Below are 7593 nucleotides of genomic sequence, written 5' to 3' on the forward strand. Positions count from 1 at the left end.
GCAAAATATATCACTACCGTGGTCATAACAATTTGAGCAATATCGCAAAATACTTTGCGTGCGGGATAAACTAAACTCGGACAATACTCTGCGAAATATCGTCGCCTTTGGATAAAATGCGCTTAACGGAACGAAGGGAAATCGTCGAAACGGACCAAAGTGATAAAATGTCATCGAGGAAGAGGCGCACCAAAGATGGGCCCACGAATAACGAACTCATAACGGATTTTTGAAAATCCATCAGGAGGGAAACAAAGGAAGAGGCGCAGCAAGAGCTGCGTCTCTTGGAAGAGGCGCAACACTGCCGCGTCTGTTCCCCAATTCAAGAATTCGCGTAAAAACGCGAAATCGAAGGGCTTTATTTCATTATTTCGAAACACAAATCCTTCAATTTCTCTCTCAAATCCTCACCATTTCCGTCAAGGTTGGACTCAAAAGCTTGCTTGAAATATGACTAATCGAGGTATGTGCTTTAATCTTGCATTAATCTTCCATATTTGTTGAATTTTGGGCTGCAATAAGTAGGGTTTTCGACCCATTTGCTCGAAAATTTGGGGCTTTTCCCCCAAATGAATTTGTCTTGCCAAATTGATGTTAGAAATGGATAGTAGGCAATGTTAGGAACATAACCATGTATTTACTTTGAATTTTCATCGAGTTTCGAGCCCTTGAGCGAATTTTGAGACGGTTTCACAGCTAGATCGAAAATGGCTTCGAAAACGGCCTTAGGATTGCCCATTTGTGACGAAATTCGATATTTGGGACCCTTGGGTGATGGGTAAACTTCCTGTCATCTCGGAATTTTGGTTGGTGACGACTTTTGCAGGACACCTTTTAGGGCATAATCGTCATTATAGCGAAATGCTGCCGAATTTTCGACTCGAACTCGGAACTAGACTTTGACTTTGACTTGACTTGACCCAATTTGTCACATGAGTGATTGAATTGGTGAGAACATGGCCAAGGATGGCCGAAAAGGATAGCTTCGAGGGCTCCGGAGGCTCGAAAACTTCTTAATCAAAGGCCCGCCGTCACGTGACGCGGCCTGAACTTGCTTTAATGTTGCAGGTGATGCCGCTTCCACTTCCGGGAGGACTCCCATGGAGGTAGACGCTAGTGCGGTTGAGGAGGCTTTGGAGCAGGCTTTCACCGACGCGGTGATGGCTGCTGCAGACGAGGTTCCTGAGGAGGAGGCTGCTGAGGAGGAGGAGATTCCGCGACGGGCCCACCTCGGACGAGGGGGTCGTCAGCTGAGAGGAGCTCCGCGTGGCCGAGACACGGGAGAGCGGGCACCTTGTGTGGGCTGCAGAGGGTCACCCGTCCCTACAGACGGTGAAGAGCTTGGTAAATAGGAATTCCCTAACTCATTACTTATCCTTTTTTTTTTTTTTTTTTCAAATTTACTTCAAAACTAAAGATGACTTTATTTCGAATCATAATAGGAGGCCGGGAATATCCGGTCGTTCTCGGGGTATACGACGGCGATGGAGCACTACGAGCTACTGTCGGAGGAGGAGAGGGCCATGATCGAGCGTGGAGCTTTCGGTCCTCCGGTTCAGTCCGGAGGGATATCGTGAAGAGGAAGTTGCGGGCCAACCTTAGCCTGGTCCGCGCTTTCTTGGATCGATTTTGGGATACGACTTCCACGTTTCACCCGCCTTTTGGTGAGGTGGGAGTCACCTTGGAGGACTACGGCATGATTTACGGTCCGCCGTGCGGGGATCGAGGAGATGGTGTGGCGGGGAGGTGGCATGAGGGCGGACTCGGCCGAGGCGAGGAGGTTGATTGGTCGGAACACGTCGCCGAAGGTGTTGCGGTGCGGGTTTGGTACCCCAGACCTATGTTCGAGATTACTTTGCGGGGAAGACCCCGTCATCGGTGGTGATCGATGGGAGGGAGATGGCTCCTCCTCCTTGTGCTGTACCGAGCAGAGGGCTCCCGTGGCTTTGGTGGTTCTTGTCTTCGATTTACCTCGGAGACAAGGGTGAGAGGTTGTCGACGAAGCTTCTTCCCTTTCTTCCGACCGAGCTCCCTAGGGCGTTGGGACTGGGTCACTGCTGGTTTTGCGGTCCTTATCCGCTTCATGAGGGCCATGGTTCGTCCGGAGCTGATGGAGAAGGGGACTTCTCCTGGTGCTGTCGGACCTGGGCTTTTGTTGGAGGTATGAACCTTCCTTTAGATCAACGTAAATTCCTTTCTTTTATCAAAGATCGTCACTGACCATTTCGCTCTACAGGCGTGGGTGTACTCCTACTTTCCGGGCCTCGCGCCCAAGAGGACGGAGCCGTTGGAGAGGGCCTATCCCGTGGTGAGGGATTGGGTCATGTGCCGGACGAAGAGCAAGCGTTCTTCTCACAACGTCTACCGGCGGGATGTGAACGCCCTTCAGCTGAGCAGCGTGAGTATCCCATTTGTATTCATTCACATCTTCTCATATTTTGTTTTCAATTGATCCTAGAAATGACCTTGGCCTTCACATTGTCACAGTGGGTGCCCAGACCTTGGGCGGAGTACGCTGGAGCGCCTCCTTTTGTTGCTGAGGTCCTTCGACCTAGGAGCCTGAGTCGGCTGTTGCTGTGGACGTCGATGGGTCCGGTATGGTACTTAGGCGAGCGTTTGGCTCGTCAGTGCTCTCGGGGCGCGTTGACGGTTCCCGTTGATCCTCCTAGGACGATGTTCAGGGAGCCTTCCGAGGCCGAGAGGGAGGCGACTTGGCGGTGCCGGTGGCGACGACCTCCTTCCCGCTCTGGTGAGGACTACTCGGCGTTCCTCTACGGGAGGTTGGCGTCGCGCGTAGTGGTGAGCATCCTTTGTTTTCTTATTGATTTGATTTTCGAGACTTGCGACGACAGATCGTCGATTGATGAGAGCTATTCGTCTTTCGGGAGGTTGAGGCGGCGGGCATCGAGCCCCCAGTACCCCGAGACCCTCGAGTATACTGACGCTACTGGGAGGACGACGATCTCCGAGCTGCGTGATTTTGACGTAGCTGTGACGGATGCTGGCCTAGATGACTGGCAGCATCTGATTCGGAGGGTGAGCTCCCATTTTGCATGGTTTTCGCGTAAGAACACGTTTGATTGAATTTATTTTAATTTGTTGAGAGTTTCCTTTTGAAATGCAGGTCGCGCCATCCCGGTTCGTGGCACTATGGAGGGTGGCCAACCGGCTACGAGCTACGGCCATTGAGGCACTCGTCGGCGGTCGAGGTCGTCAGGTATGAACCTTTATACCCATTTTTCGATCTTCCCTTTTTTTTGATTTTTTTGGGTTTCCCAATTTGAGTTGATTGACATGAGCCAATTCGTTGCTGTTTGCAGGGTGACGGCGAGTCAGGGCGAGAGTTGGCCCAGGCTCGGGAGGAGACGGCTCGCTTGTCGAGGGAGCTCGAGTTTCGGGATGCCGAGATCGCCGCTCTGATGGCGAGAGTTCTTTGAGTTGGAGGGTGCCCAGCCGGTAGCTTGTGTCGATTTGTAGATTTGTACATCCGATTTTGAAACATTTTTTTGGACTCGGTTTGGGCGCAAGCCCCGTTACTTGGTCTTCTTGACTTGTTTGGGGCGAAGCCCCCGCTTGCTTGTACATTTGTACTTTGTTCGGGGCGTAAGCCCCGTCCTTCGTACATTTGCTTTTTGTTGTATACATGATGGCACGAGTGCCTTTTGCCGGGTTGTTTGTTTGTACCGCAGTTAGTTCTTGAACAGTTCGGTAGATAACGGTTTATGCCGTTATGCCGCCGAAATTTACATAGAAAATCATGTGATTCATACATTTTATATACACATAAGGCCTTTAATTAGCGCACAATGAGACTCAAAAGGAACGCAAAAATGCAAAAATTTTGCCGGAAATGACCGGAAATGACCGGACGGTAGGGAGGGTTACCCTCGAAAAAAAAAAAAAGAAAAAAAGAAATTTATAAGTTTAGAAAATGTAGAAAAAGAAATTAAGAAAATGTAATAAGTATATAAATGTTTGAATAATAAAAAAGAATTAAATGGACAATTAAATGCACAAATGTGATAAAATGGCGAGAATGTCAAGGTTGCCTCGAAATGCGTGCCCTGAAATTCCAAAACATGGTAAACGTCCGTAGTTTACCAAAATAAAATCCCATAGGAATAGGAAATTACGCGCGTTATAGAATTAGGAAAGATCCAAACGCGGAAATCACAGAGAGTGAGCCTGGGAAGAGGCGCAAAGCATGAGCGCGTCCCTTTGAAGAGGCGCAAAGCAGTGCCGCGCCTTTTCCCGAGAGGGGTTTGTTCGACGGATTTTGGAAACAAACAAATTAGTATAAATAGGAGCGCTGCCGAAGCTTTGAATCGTATAATTCTTCCGTCTTTTCTTCGTCGCTTCTCCTAAAACTTCTAAAATAAATTTTCAAGAGAAAATTATCATTATGAATACTTTGGAGGTTCGCTTGAAGGAATGGACTAATGAGTTTTCGAACACGGAAAAGCACGACATGGGTGCTTATAATCTTGGATCTTTATTGAGTTTGAAACTTATCAAGGTAGTGAAACCGTTCTTAGATGCTTGCCTTGATTATTGGGATCCAAATTATCATGTATTCGCCTTTCCAGGAGGTGATATTTGTCCTTTTCGGAGGAAATTGTCGCCATTGGCGGGTGGGACCCGAACATTTACCCGCCATCCCCTCCACTTTACAAGGGTATAAGAGCAAGTTTAGAGACTTGCTTGGACTTACTAGGCTCGAGGTAGATCGTCTTGTTACCCCGAAAGGCGTGCGGATCTTGGATTTTATGACCGATTCATCAACAGGCCGACCCTCTGTCTCTTATGTTGCTAGAAGGAGAGCATTTGGCTTTGTTTGCTTCATGTTTATGTCTTCCAGGGACATGTTGATGAAGATTTGAGAGGTGATCCCCGCCTATTGGGTCTTGTTGAGCAAATGGAGCTGCGCAGGAGCCCAGCTTGCTTATGCTTAGGGGAGATCATCTTGGGTTTGGATAATAGGAAATCCAATCGCGATTTTCCATTCTTGGGGAGTCCCGTCATCTTACAGGTAAGAGACACCTTTTCTCTTTCTTTTTTTTTTTTCGTTTTTCTTTTGTTTTTTTTTTTTCGTCTTTTTTTTTTTTTTTTTTTTTTTTTTTTTTTTTTTTTTTTTTTTTTTCTGGGTGTCTAATACCTGTTTTGGTAGGTTTGGCTTATGGAACGGCTCCGATTGCTCGAGCCCCCAGTTCATGCACTTTCCTATCATGCTCGTATGATTTCGATGAGGACGAGGTTGTACATGGTGGACTTCACCCGGTCTGGGACATGGAAGAACAAGTCGAAGGTCGGTGATGACGGCCCTTTGATCAGGTGGGTTGTACCATGGTGGCACCTTAAGTCTGTCACTGGGGTGTCTTCTTTGGATCCTACTAGGTCCGTGCGCATCCCTGGATTGGAGTTTATGGTATGTATCTTCCCTGAGAGATTGATGAGGCAAGTTGGGTTGAAGCAGATGATCCCTAGGCTTGACACCGTCCAGATCGCCATGGCGTTGACTACCGAGAGCCGAAGAGAGTGGGCTATGAAGTGGGCCCAAAGAAACATGTGGTTCCTGAGTTTCTCCTCCAATGCCTTGTGGGTGTCGGACTCTTATCTGAGGTGGAGGAAGGCTGCAACTTCGGAAGAGCGCGAAAGACTGAGGAAGCGCGAGCCCGTTGATTACAAGGTGCGCGAAGGAGAGAAAGAGAAGCATCTGACCGAAGGAGAAGAAGAAGCCGGCTTTCAGGTCATTCATCCTTCGAAGAAGTCGAAGACTACTCCTGTCACAGAGGTGGTGGTTGGCAAGAACGGAAGGGTCAGGCCTCGAGAAAGACCGTTGGTGATTAGGTCTGAAGTGGTGCAAGAGCGCCCGGCTCGAGGTCGCGACAAGAAATATGACAAGAACGACAAGGGCAAGGGGAAGATGGAGGAATAGCCCAAGTCTTTATTTATTATTTGATTATTATTATTATTGTTGTAATAAAAGGAGGGATTTTTAGAATCCTAGCCTATCTATTTTTTATTATTTGCCGTATTATTATTACTAGAAATTGAATGAAATAAAAAATTAAATGGTTATGAAACCGTGGTTATTTTCTTTAATTATTCTTGTCGAATTTCAAATGCAATGCAAATGTCCTTCTATTTACATTTTAAATAAAATGGTGGGTTGAATCCCGTGAAGGATTGCCTACGTATTCACTTAAAGAAAGCGAAATCAAACCCTTGCGCGTAGTTCGAGTAAATGTAAAAGAATAATTGTTCGAAGCAAAAGCTTGTAATGAACATAGAAAATAAGCATGAGCTTTTGCTTACTCGGGAGGTGCGAATTTAGTTTGTTTGATGATATGAGGATGACAAGTTTGCCAGAATGCAAGCGCATAGTGACATTCAAATGGGCCAGGGGCCGTTTATTTAGTGCCGCAAGAGCGACACGTAGGTTTACGCGAGGCGCGTTTCTGTTCTATCCTAGGCATAGTACCGTTTCAGTTGGTCGAGATTTGTGGGGTTTGAAAACTCATTCCCGTCTAGGGTGTTATTCTAACCGCACCCCGGGAGTATTGATTTGACTAGATATGGTCCGGCCCAATTAGGTTTGAATTTCCCTCTCGGGTCGATTGGGTAAGAGAGCTCTAACCGATTTGAGAACTAAATCTCCTTCTTTGATGTTTCTTGGCCTAACCCTTTTGTTGAAAGCTCGTTTGATACGTGCTTGATATGTTTGGACATTATGTAAGGCACGTAGCCTACGTTCATCCAGGAGGATGAGTTCTTCATACCTATCCCTCTTCCAATCGGCTTCAGGGATTTGACTTTCGAGTAGAATACGCAAGGATGGTATTTCTAGCTCGACTGGTTGTACGGCCTCCATGCCGTAAGTCAAATAGAAGGGAGTAGCCCCAGTGGGCGTCCTGACGGAGGTTCGATACCCCCACAAAGCGAAGGGTATTTTGCTTGGCCAATCTCTGTAATTGTCAGTCATTTTCTTGAGGATTGTGACGACATTCTTGTTAGCCGCTTCTACCGCGCCGTTAGTCTGTGGTCTATAAGGCGATGAGTGATGATGCTTGATTTTGTACTTGGCTAGCAATTGCTCGGTTTCGGCTTGGAAGTGGGACCCATTATCGCTGATGATCTCATGTGGGCAACCATATCGGCAGATGATGTTATTTTGTATGAATTTAGCTACATTTTTGGCCGTGAGAGCGGTGTAGGAAGCCGCTTCTACCCACTTGGTGAAGTAGTCAATCGCTACTAGGATGAAACAGTGACCTCCTGTTCCGGCTGGGGTTATTTTCCCAATTATGTCGATTCCCCATGCGGAGAATGGCCAAGGAGATGTCATCGTATAGAGCAACGAAGGAGGGACGTGTTGTACGTTCCGAAGATTTGTGATTGTGGCAATGCCTCACATATTTGATGCAATCGGATTCCATCGTTGTCCAATAGTACCCTAGACGTGTGATTTTCTTTGCCATCATAGGTCCACTCATGTGAGGACCGCATTCTCCGTCGTGGACTTCTTCCATTACTTTTCGTGCCTGTGAATGATCAAGGCAACGTAGGACTACACCAAGAGGTGTTCTTTTGTAC

At 47.3% G+C, this 7593-nt stretch overlaps 1 long non-coding RNA gene across 1 annotated transcript; it reads left to right on the forward strand.

Annotated features, from left to right (window-relative positions):
* Positions 1-2949: 2949 nt before the first annotated feature.
* On the forward strand, positions 2950-3399 carry LOC141658486 (uncharacterized). The gene is made up of 3 exons (XR_012549277.1): positions 2950-3036; positions 3125-3217; positions 3321-3399. It is a non-coding gene; the product is annotated as an uncharacterized LOC141658486 (long non-coding RNA).
* The last annotated feature ends 4194 nt before the right edge of the window (positions 3400-7593 follow it).

The sequence above is a fragment of the Silene latifolia genome, chromosome 6 (assembly GCF_048544455.1).
Source record: "Silene latifolia isolate original U9 population chromosome 6, ASM4854445v1, whole genome shotgun sequence".
Lineage (NCBI taxonomy): Eukaryota > Viridiplantae > Streptophyta > Magnoliopsida > Caryophyllales > Caryophyllaceae > Silene > Silene latifolia.